A 12,697-nucleotide genomic window follows, 5' to 3' on the forward strand; every position below is an offset into this window, starting at 1 on the left:
AATTTCTCTTGCATTTGCTTAACCATTGGAGTTAAAAACGAACAAGGCCTTTAACTATATCAATCAAGAGCTTGTGAACCTTCCAAACCCCTCTAAAATAAAGATTAGCCGTTGGATAATTAGAACTAGAAAAAACACAAGTCACATCATAAAAGACTTTCAAAAATTTGTAAAGAATAGCAACATTTCTCCACTCCTCGTTAGAAAGTGCAAACATTTGATAATCTTTATCTCGTTGGCCCTAATAATCTAGCACATATTTATAGTAAAGAGAAGATTCAAGCATCAAATAAGTAGAATTCCATCACACACACACATCTTGACGCAACTTTTTGGTCACATTCAAATGAAAACTTTTGTCGGCCACATCATAAAATCTTTTCCTACGAATTCCCGACTTTTTTATGTACCTAATCCCATTTCGAATCTTACAAACAACATCATCGGCAAGTTCCAAACCAGCTTTAACTATAAGTTTCAATATATGTGCACAACATCTAACTTGAAAAAAAGCATCATCACACAAAATAGCTCGGTTTGCACGAAAACGATTTTTAAGACAAGAAACCATAACATCATTATAAGAAGCATTATCCAAAGTGATGCTAAAAATTTTCTTATCTATACCCCATTGAGATAAACATAAAACAAGTTCATCCGCTATGTTCAAACCATCATACGAAGGAAATAAAGCTCTAAATCTTATGATTCTTTTTTGTAGCTTCCAATCTTTGTCAACCCAATGAGCAGTAATGCAAATATATTCATCATTAGTATGCTCCGAATTCCAATTATCAGAAGTTAGACAAATTAAACTAAGTGCTTTAGCCAACTCTTCTTTAACACCATCTCTCTCTTTTGCATAATACTTTAGGACATCCTTAGTAGCTGTTTGTCTACTTATATTCTTAAAATTAGGACTAGCAATTCTCATCATGTATCTAAATCCCGGTTCTTCAACTGTCCTAAATGAATGCTTGCCACACACAAGAAAAGTAGAAATAGCTTGACGACACTCATCAACATCAAACTTGTAGTTTTTTTTATAGATAGAACACCTTCTGGTGATGGTTGAGTGACTATGGTGTATTGAGTGATGTCCTTATTAACTTTTTTTCAAAAAACTATTTAGATGACATCTTAAATGAGAGGTTCCACTAGAAGACTTAGCAAAAAAGATAGTCTTACAGTGATTACACTGCGCCTTCAATTCATTTTTGTTCTCGCATTCAAGCTTTGTTATTTCATCACACACCTTTGAAGTGGTAGACTTTTGACGTTTGACAGCACTTTCATACTCATTAAACCCATCGTCCACAGGTATAGGAGTGTTCGAACTAGCCATAGTCATAAAAATTCAAGTCCTGAAATCCAAAAATAATCTTATTTATAACTCGGTTATTGAATATATATATACAAATATTTTATTAAATAACTGAACATAAATATTGTATAACAGCCACGATTGAGCAGCCAAGCATAAAGGAGAGTAAGGCAATAATGTGAAATTTCGAGCACAACAGTGTCATTATGCCAAACAAATAGGTTAAAATAAATAGGATGATGCAATGACTCTAATTAATGTACCTACATTTTATTTAGGGCAATGATTTTTCTTTCATCTACTTCATATTAAGAATCATTATTACCATTATATAAACAATAGGCTAATGTTCCATTTATAATTTTAAAAGGTTGACCATAATATTTTATTTGCTTGCTTTATAGGAAGTCACCAATGAAGCTTGATGCATATTTTGAACTCTTTAAATGCGTACTTTTGTAATATATAGAATTTTAAATTAATAACTCTTTAAACTACTAATTAACTTGTCGTTATATTAACAAAAAAAAACACTAGTCATCCACTTAGATGCATACTTTTATAATATATAGAATTTTAAATTAATAATAGTAAAATTGTACTTTGAAGTTTGAACTATTTAAAATAATATAAAATTAATTTAATCTTTTAAAATTTATAAATATATAATTTGTTATTAAATGTTTTTTAATAAAATTCAAACTAACTTTTGAAATAATTTTAAGCTACAATCAGTTATCTTTAAAATTATCTTGTATAAAAAAATTGAAATAATTTTAAAAAGATATCATGGTCTACAAATGAAAACTAGATAAAATAGTTTAACTTTGAAAGTCCGTTACCGTTATGTAGAGGAAAACGCAAACAAAAAGGAATAAGAATTGAAAGGAACAAAACATTTATTAGATTTCAAATTTATATATAAACGTAGATATCATATTATTGTATATATAATATAAACCTAAACTAGAAAACATCATTTGCGTTTAAACAATTGAGATAGTCATACTTATTCTATAAAATAAATTAAATTTGTACCAAAAAAATGAAATTCAAACGCATCTCTATTTCTCAATCCCATTATTTTCCTACTAGTAGATAAGCAATTTTAGCTTACGGGAAAATCTGCTAATCTGCAAAATGTTGTACAAAGTAAAATAAAGGAAAATCAAATTAAATTAAATTGTAAAAAGAAAATGTAAATGAAAGCTTACGGAAAAGGAAGCTAAGGTAAGCCAAATCGATTTCAATGTCGATTGTTTCTGCAATAAAATAAAGCAAAAACAAAAAAGATGAGATTAAATGAAGAAACTAAGCTTGTGATCTCAGTAAACAAAAAAGATGAGATTAAACGAAAACATAGTAAATTAAAATCTGCTAAGAACACATAGACAAACTTCTACTATATAAGAAAATCTTCATATAAAAAGGATTATATGATATTGGATTCTTCAATTTTACTCTTTAAGATACGACTCATTTGATTTCTCTCCTCTTAATTACGCGTAGCTTATACTTTTTAAATACTAGAAAGAGTGGAAAAGGCCTTTAAGCATGCATCAAACATTTATATATGTTGAGCAATGATTTTGTCAAGCTAAACCCCTCAAAAGGGTCTACACAACAGACAATTAAACAAAAAAGATGTCGCTGACCGCATCTCTTTTGTTGTACAGAAATCGCTATTTTATTTGCCTAAAATTATATATAATGATATATAATAATATATAATGATGGGGACGGCACATAATGATATATAATGATGGCTCATGCTCATCTAATATTACTTGCACATGCAGATTGATCATAGCGCTCATCTAAAACTTCTTTGTTGCTTGCCTCGTTTCCTTCTTCTTTCTCAATTAATATGGGATGCAATTTAATTGATAATGGGATTAAGAAGAAGAGTCCGATTCAGGTCAAGAAAGGAAGATCTGATGTAAATGAGAGAAACCCAATTCTTATGAGGAAGCAAAGATCTCAAGTTCATAAAAAGACTGCAAAAACATATTCAAATAGAAATGAAGATTTGGGTTTGGATTCCATTGAAGAAAATGAGAAGAATCCAGTTGAAACAGTGATTATATATAATTTTAAGAAGCAAGAAACAGGAAGAAAATGAGAAAAACATCTTTTGAGTGCAGGAAGCAGTGATTATATTCAGAACTACTACGATTAACAGAATCTATACACTCGATCAGTTCTCTGATATTATCATAAGATCCTACACTACTTTCATTCAGGTATCATTTAAAGAATAAACAAACACTTTCGAGTTTACCTTAAATACGATTCTGTTGGAGAACCAGAGGTGGATCGATGGAGGTCTTGACGGTGGAGGTGGATCGGTGACTCGAAATCGGTGAGACAGACAGACAGGGTTAGGGATTTTAGAAGGCACAGGGTTAGGGATTTTGGAATTTGGAAGACAGACTGTCGGCGTGGGAAAGTGAAAAATAAAACTAAAAACTTAAAGTTAAAACTAAAATTAACTATTATATTTTAAAAATAAAAAATATATATTTAATATATTTTCGGGCCGGGCCCGGCCGGGCCCAGGCCAAAAAAATTTTGCCTGAGACTCGGCCCGTTTTCTAAACGGGCCTCATTTTTTGCCCAAGCCCATATTTCGGGCCTATATTTTTACCCGAACCCTCCTATATTTCGGGCGGGCCGTCGGGTCAGACCGGGCCGTCGGGTCAGACCGGGCCGTCCGGCCCATGGACAGCTCTAAGATGGACTATGAGTTCAGGCTGCAGATAAAAAAGCCGTTCAAAAGGGAAATTGATATGAATGGTTGTTTAGATAACAACTTATTTGGTTTTGTTGTTTGATCTCAACTGATTTTTTATATATAAAATTTTGTTATTTTTGATGGATCGTCTTTTTGGAAAAAAAAGATTCGAAATGTTTTTCATGAGCGATTCACTCATTCCCTCAATAACTAAATGTATTATCTTTCAGAAGAAGATTTTATTTTTCGTTTTCTATTGAAAGCGATATATTGAGGGTTTAATTTACAGAGCCTTAAACGCCTCAACCACATTATTTCTTAATGGGTGGTCGTACATCCATATATGGTCGAGACGCTCTCGACCTTATGAATTAGACCTTCAAGACAGACATTCACGGTATTTTGGCTTTTGATAAAGCACGAAAATTAAAACTCTTCCCAAGAACAATACTTTCAATTGTTAGGAGCTCACTTAACTGCTTAGTAGATAACAATTCAATTACTTTTCTTAAAAAAGTCAACCAACCGTCGTAATTATTGAATACTGATTTGACCCCTTGTAATGACCCAAAATTTACAAGCATCGGAAAAGTACATTATCGGGCCTCCGTCTTAGTAAACTGAGTCAAAAAAAAATTACTTGAAATAATTATGAGTTTAGTTGAGTTCTTAATTAGGTATTAATTGGGTGAATTTAGTTTAATTAAGAGAAATTAGGAAAAAGATTAAATTGAATTAGGGTAAAAGTTGAATTATAGATTAATAGAAAATAAAAGGATTAAAATGGCAATTAAGCCATTAACAAAAAAATAGGCGTATAAGTGATAAAAATATGAGATTTTTATGTTATGTATATTATTTTATTATATAATATAATATATTATATTAATTATATTATATTATTATATATATTAAATAAAGTAAATAAATGACAAATGTATGGTAAAATTGAAGGCATGTGTAATAGTAATAATTACATTGGTACACTTGTAATAAAAATAAATATGTTCTTAATTAATAAGTAAAAGATTTTTTATAATAATATATTATTAATGTTATTAGTTAAAATAAAAGAAAATAGTAAGGAAGTAAAAGAAAAAGAAAAAGAAACAAAAGAAGAACAGAATAGAAACAGAGAAAGAGACGAAAACAGGGGAAGAAAAAGGGGAGAGAAAAAAAAGGGGAAAATTGGATTTTAAAGCTTCAAGCTTAATTGGTAAGTTAAATTTAGCTATTTTCTCTTAATTTTGATGATTTAGAAGCTTTAAAACAAAGTTTTGTTGAAATCAAGTGGAGGTTATGGAAGTTCATAGGTTTTTGAACATGATTCATTTTGAACATGATTCATTTTGAAAAAGTTGTTAAATTAGGGGTTTAGTTGATAGAATTTCTAGTTAGAATAGATAAAAGATTGATTTGTAAACTAAGTTATAACTTTTACATAGTTGGGATTAAGTTATAAAAGTCTTAAATTAGGGTTTAATTATGAATATTGAAAAGTAGAGTTAAATATGATAAGACATTAAGTAGAAAAGAAGTATGAATTAAGTTAGAAAAATAAGTAAGCTTAGTTAGAATTAAATTGGGAATAAGTAGGAATTGAATAAAATTTAATTAATATTATTATTATTTTTAATGCTGTAATTAATAGTAAAAATAATTATTATTTTCGTAGCTAGCAAGGAAAACGAGGCATCGGCATCCAAAGGAAAAGAAAAGATCGTTGAGGAGTAAACGCGTATTCCGGGTTTGTATTATTATAACTTAAACTATTTACTAAATGCTATATTGAAATATGTGTGAATTGAAATAATAGATGTTTTGAATTGTTTGAGTATTTGAGATTGTTGTGGAAATGAATTCGAAATTGGAAAAGTAAAATAATACCCTATTAACTTATCGGACTAGATTGGATACAAATGGCATGCCATTGGATTTGTGATGTGGTGATGAGATTTGTAGTTCGGTCGAGAAGATGATTATATTATTATATGCTTCGGTTTATCCGAAGAGGCATTTAATGCCTTATTGGTGTGTTATGGAGGATTTAAATAATTTCGGGTGTGTTTAGGTTGGATATTCTGGTGTGTTTGGGTGGAATCCTCGTATCTGTCAGAGTCCGAGCCTTGTTAATAGGGTAAATAATTGAAATGAAAATTTGAAAATGAAATTGGTTGATTTGACACTATAGAAAAATACGAGAAAGAATGTATGAGTTAAATTATAAATTTAATTAGTATGTAAATATATATATATATATATATATATAAATTTAAGATCTATGGAATGATATATGAATATGTATAAAGTGATTTATAAGATTATGGTCAATATTTGAAATTTTATTATTAAATGGTTTAATTTATAGTAATACCACTGAGTATGAAATACTCAACAGTCTGTTGTTTCCGCATGCAAGTTGTAGAAGTCAAATCTTCAATCAAGATCCAAAACCGTAATTCGACTTCAAAAATTTTGGTGATGTATATTTTCTTTTGTAATGTGGCATGTACATAGGATGTGTATAAACGTTATTATGTTTTGAATATAAATAGTTAAAAATGTTAGTATTATAAATCTAAGAATTTTAATGAAAGAAATTTATCCATTCCAATTTAATTAGTACATTGATAAATTTAAATTGATATTGAATTAATTGAGTTTGATTAGAATGTATTTAGAATAGAAAATGTGAATGTGAAATGAATTGGTTGAATTGGTTATGTTTGGAAAAGTTATGGTTTTATTTGCAGGAGGTTTAATGTAAAAATAAGCAGAAATGCTGCCGAAATTTTTATAAAAAAAAACTGAATGAAGTCAATTAGTAATGTTTATATGAATTTATGATTTATATATATTTTTAATATGTTGGTTATTTATGATTTGTTTATTTGTAAATTTTTAATATGTCCGGTAATATCTCGTAACCCTGTTCCGGCGACGATTTGGGGTTAGGGGGTGTTACACCCCTAATTTAATTGAGGTCTATTATAATTATTAATATCAAACAATCCCATTAAAAGAACGAGTAAATAAAAAGTATTTAGTGTTTGTATTGTAAGTTGAAATTTTTGGAAATTGAGTTGTCGTACTAACCTTTGAAGATTCAACCATAAGTTGCAATCAAAGAATAGAATAGAAAAGAAGGTTAAAACAAATCATAGACAAAAATTGAATAGAAGCTTCCATGACTTTAATCTGTTGAAGTTCAAATATACTTGTCAAAGTTAAAATCGGGTGAACCCCCCCAACACAGGACAAATGACAATCACAGCTCTCCTTTCACAACCTATTTTCTCCCAAATTTGATCAGCATAGAATTTTGATTCAAACATAATTATTGTTGCATAAATTGTTAAATAGGATTAAAAGGTTTATATAACTAAAAAAAATTAAATTAATTTGTTTTTATGTATAAATAAATCTATCATATATATAATATAACAACGTAGATAGGTTATATATGCCACAAGTGAAGTTCTCTCGTTTTTATTTAATTTTTTAGAAAATAAGAAATAAAATTAAAAATAGATAATTATTTTCTAATAATTATTTTAATTTAATGACATTTTTGAATTTATTTTATTTTATTTTTAAATGAAGATAATTATTTAAAATGAAGATAATTAAACAAAACCATTTAGTATGATCGAATATTTCACCACTCAACATGTTCATTATAATCAAATGATTTATTTTCATTTTAGGTTTTAAAATAGCGCAAAAACCTAAACTAATTATCCTATTCATTTTAACTAATTCATCTACATTTGCAAATGAATTATTTCTCATTTTATTTCCATTTCCATTTCCATTTTGAGAAAACAACATTCATTTCCAAATTATTACATTTATCCATTTCAAATAAAACCATAATCATTTCTTAGTATTTTCTATTTCTATTTCTATTCCTTCTGCTCATTTTGATTCAAATACGTAATTCATTTATGGTTTCAACGAGCTAGTGGAAAGACTGATTGGACATATGTAATTAGGGCTTAAATGATTTAAAATTAAGTTTTGGCTTTTCGCCATTAATTATAAACTCATTTAGTCACGAAGTCATTCCACTATAGTATCATTGCTGAGCTTTCCCGAATAACATATCATTACAAAAGCAATTACTTTATGCTTGTCCAATGACCTTGTCATAAGTGTGTTGCCCTCATAAGATATCATTGGTCCCTTTGGGATAATATTCATTCTCCCAATATGATCCTATTTTATCTCATGGTAACTATTACATCTTCTTTCATGAAAAGTTAATCACTATCATATAGTGATCAAGTCATCCATCACAAAGAGGGATGACCCGGGCCACATTTACTTTTCATCAACCATGTAATGTCAATGAAAAGATATCATTTACTCAAGTTTTGGGCTATGAATTCCACTGTTGTATCAATGTGTTTTGTCTTTATGTGATTTCTTTGAGTTTTAGCTATACTTGCACTATTACAATGCTACAGCTTTTCCATACATCATATTCAACCCTCCATAGTGAAGTTAGTAATGCAACCTTGTTTCACACTTATTCACACTATAGACCCACTGTTTAGGACAAAAACACAGCCCAATGTCGATTTTCTCGAATCTTGACATGTTCGGAAGTTAGAATCAGTATATTCGATAGGAGTAAGATCTCCTCCAGAATACAAAAGCATATAATCCCTCATTCTCCGTAAATACTTGAGTATATGCTTAACTTCTTGTCAGTTTCTTGGTCTTGGATTCGTCTGATATTGATTCACCAACCCACTGCAAAACAAATATCTAAGCGTGTGCATAACATAGTATACATGAGACTTCCTACTGCCGAAGCATAAGGAACATTTCTCATGTTCTCTCTTTCTTCCGCTGTTTTAAGATAATTTTCCAATTAGAGATGAAATCCTGAAATGAAAGGTTGATTTTCCTTCTTCAAATCAGTTATTGAATAACATTTCAATATCTTATCTATGTATAAAGCCTGAGATAATGCTATCACTTTATTCTTTTGACCTTTAGGATTCAAATTCCTATAACAAAATCAATTTCTTCCAAGTCCTTCATGCTAAACTTTTGGGTTAATCACAATTTAACCAATGACAATGTCCTTACATCATTCCCAATAAGTAAAATGTCATCGACGTATAGAATAAGAAAAACCACATTTCCATCCCCTAAACACTTATAAATGCGAGGTTCATCAATGTTTTACTCCAAAAGTCTTAATTGCTTGATCAAATCTTTGATTCCATGAGGGGCGTACTTGTTTAAGTCCATTTATGGATTTAAGAAGTTTGCAATTATTATGCTTATTTCCTTTAGTTATATATCCAATGGGTTGCATCATGTATATGTTTTCTTCAAGATAGTCATTCAAAAATGTTGTCTTAACATTTATTTGTCAGATCTTGTAACAGAGAGTCACTGCAATGGATAGTAATATGCGGATTGACTTGAGTATGGCAACCAGAGAGAAGGTTTCCTCGTAATCGATGCCTTCGTTTTGAGAATAACATTTTTGCTACAAGTCTTGTAACAACCCAATTTTGCGTCTAGTTGGAATAGTGGTTTCAGGACCACAAATCCGACGAGGAAAAAAAATTATTTTAGAATTTTGACATGGGTTGCATTATGATAGGAAGGTTGCATGAAAATACTGATATGAAAATTTTATCGATTTAGTGATTAATTAAGGAAATGACCTATTTGTATAAAATGTAGAAATTGAATTCTAGAAGCTAGAAGGGCTAAATAGCTATGAAATTCAAAACTAGAGGTCCTTATCTGGTAAATAGACTATCAATCAAAAGATGGTAGATTTTTATGGATGAATCATCCATGGAATTTAGGAAAAAAAAAGGACTAAATTGAATTTGGGGAAATTAAAAGATGATAATTAATTACATGAACATATCATCTTTTTCTATCATCTTCTTCCCCAAAATTTACATGGAAACCCTAGGAGAGAGAAAAGAGACTTTCTTGGCATAAATTGGTAAGTAATCATGTCCTGTTTTTAATAATTTTTATATTTTTGAGATCGAGATAACATGTTCTCTCTATTTTGAGGATTTATTTGAAAAGTTATCAATGTATGAAAATTGAGCCATGGATGAACATGCTGAAAATTGAAAATTTATGGTAGAAAATGAAATGTTGTTAGTAAATAAACAACTTTTACAAAGTGATTTTGGGTGAAATTGAGATTTAGGGACTAAATGGTAAACTTGTGAAATTTAAAGGAAAATTATGATTTTTGTGAAATCTATGGACTTTTATAGATACACATGAATTTCGTTTAGGATTGAAAAGGGGATTGAATTGCATGAATTTCATTTTTTCGAGCCTAGGGACGAAATAGGAATTAATGAAAAGTTTAGGGGCAAAAATGTAATTTTTCCAAAGAGTGATTTTTGAACTAAATTGAATAATGTGAGTGTTAAATAGGTTAAATGTGTTGTTATAAATCAAGAAAGATGAGAAATTGACATTGATCGATAAAAAGAAAAGTGAGAAAAAGTGAAAAATTATGAAAGAGTACGTTCAACAACAAAACAGTTTAGACAACAACAATTGTGTGACTTTGAAAATTCACCAAAAATCGTAGAAGCTGATTTAGAGAATTAAAAATATGGAATTAAATCTTATTGAGTCTAATTTCTTATAGAAGAAAAGGTGTAAGTAATGGATTTATAAATCATGAGATATAATAAATTTTGTGAGACAATGTTAGAATGAATTTGGGTTCCCTTGTTCTGAATTTGGAAAATCATAAAAATTGAATAAAAATAATTAGGGCTTAAATTTATATGTTTAAAATCCTGGATGAGTCTATTTTCAAGAGAAGAAAATGATAACATCATCCTAATCCTGCACGATGAGATAATTAATTTTTAGTGAAGTAGGGTTTGAATTGTTAGACAATGAACAGAGATGAGTTTAAAGAATAAACTATACTTATTGGCTAAACAAAAATTCTAAAAATTTATGGTAATGAGATATGTGAGTCTAGTTTTAGATAAAATTTACAGATTTCAATTTGGATTTTTAAACTTGAGATATAATTAATTTAGTGACTATGACTCAAGTGAACAACTTGTTAGGAGTAAACAAGTAAATAGTGGTATTATGTATATATCAAGGATGTGGAATGGAGTGGATGAGGAGGAAAATATATGTGAATACTCAGATAATATGATTTTATTTTAATATAGCTAATTTACATGTTATAGGTTTAGGGACTAAATTGAATAAAAGTAAAATTTTAGGGTAATTTTGTAAAAATTTCAGAAAGATCAAATTGCATGAAATGAATTGTTTTATTATTTAAGTTAATAAATTGAATGAATTATTAATTTAGATCAAGATCGGTAGAAAATCGAAGGAAATGGAAAATTACCAAAATGCCCTCAGTATCTTGTTATTTCGCAAATTATTCGTAAGTTCGTATGAACTATATTCGTACAATTTTGATTAAGTAAATGTTATTTGGTGATGAATAATATATATGTATATGTGTTAGTATTGAAATGAATTTAGAAAATTGAATTGAATAAGAAATATGTGTTAGTATTACTATAATTCGAATTTAATTATTACTTGTTAAAATTTAAATTAATATACATGATAAGCGAAATGAGGTAAGTATCAAGATTGAATTGAAATGTGATTCGAAAACCCTATTAACTAATCGGGTTGAGTCGGATATAGTTGTCATGTCATAAGATTGGAAGGGTATGGGGTTTTTGTCGGTTTACTGATTAGGCACTTATGTGCCGACTACTGTTACTGTTACCGATTTGGCACTTTATGTGTTGAATATTGCCGTTACTGTTACCGATTCAGCACTTTGTGTGTCGAATATTACTGTTATCGATTCGACACTTTGTGTGTCGAATACTGTTACCATTATTGTTACTGATTTGACACTTTGTGTGTCGAATATTGTTACCGTTACTGTTACTAATTCGGCACTTTGTGTGTCGAATACTGTTACTGTTATTGTTACCGATTCGACACTTTATGTGTTGAATACTGTTACTGCTACCGTTACTGATTACTGATAGGTACTATGTACCGTTTAGGCACAATGTGCCGTACTGGTGTGTTTGGTTGGAATCTACGTATCCACCAAAGCCCGAGTCTGTTAATAGGGGTAATTAAATGAAAAGTTAAAATGAACGAAATGAGTTGAGCTATTAAAAGAAACGTGATTGTGGAATATAATTTGAAAATGTGAATTGAATATGAAAATGTGAAATGAAAACATGAACTAAATATTCATGAGATAAATAATGGCTCAATGTGATAGTATATGGTATTAACTAATAAAAGACAAATTGAATAGTTATTGGAAATATATTATCGAATTTAATACTCAGTTTAGATTGAACGCAGGATTGAGTACAATCGTTCTGTGGCAAAGGATGAATTGTCGGATTAGACCATAATTGGGTTATGGCACTACAAATGTAAGATCATGGTAGGGCCATGGCAATGTATGTGTAAGACCATAGTTGGACTATGGCACAAAAAGAACGATGTATTCATATCTGTAAGTTGTTCTTCAATTCAGTAAGAAATGGTAAGAGACTTATGTGTTTGAATTAAAAGATTTATAGATTATTATTTATATTGATCTGAAAGAAGTG

The 12,697-nt window shown here is 29.4% G+C and overlaps 1 long non-coding RNA gene across 1 annotated transcript; it reads right to left on the reverse strand.

Annotated features, from left to right (window-relative positions):
* Nucleotides 1–1,256: 1,256 nt before the first annotated feature.
* Nucleotides 1,257–3,781, reverse strand: LOC105791859 (uncharacterized). Its single transcript, XR_008198381.1, has 3 exons — nt 3,606–3,781; nt 2,539–2,586; nt 1,257–1,364 (listed from the first exon to the last, which is right to left on the reverse strand). It is a non-coding gene; the product is annotated as an uncharacterized LOC105791859 (long non-coding RNA).
* Nucleotides 3,782–12,697: the final 8,916 nt, after the last annotated feature.

This window comes from Gossypium raimondii, chromosome 8, assembly GCF_025698545.1.
Source record: "Gossypium raimondii isolate GPD5lz chromosome 8, ASM2569854v1, whole genome shotgun sequence".
Classification (NCBI taxonomy): Eukaryota; Viridiplantae; Streptophyta; class Magnoliopsida; order Malvales; family Malvaceae; genus Gossypium; species Gossypium raimondii.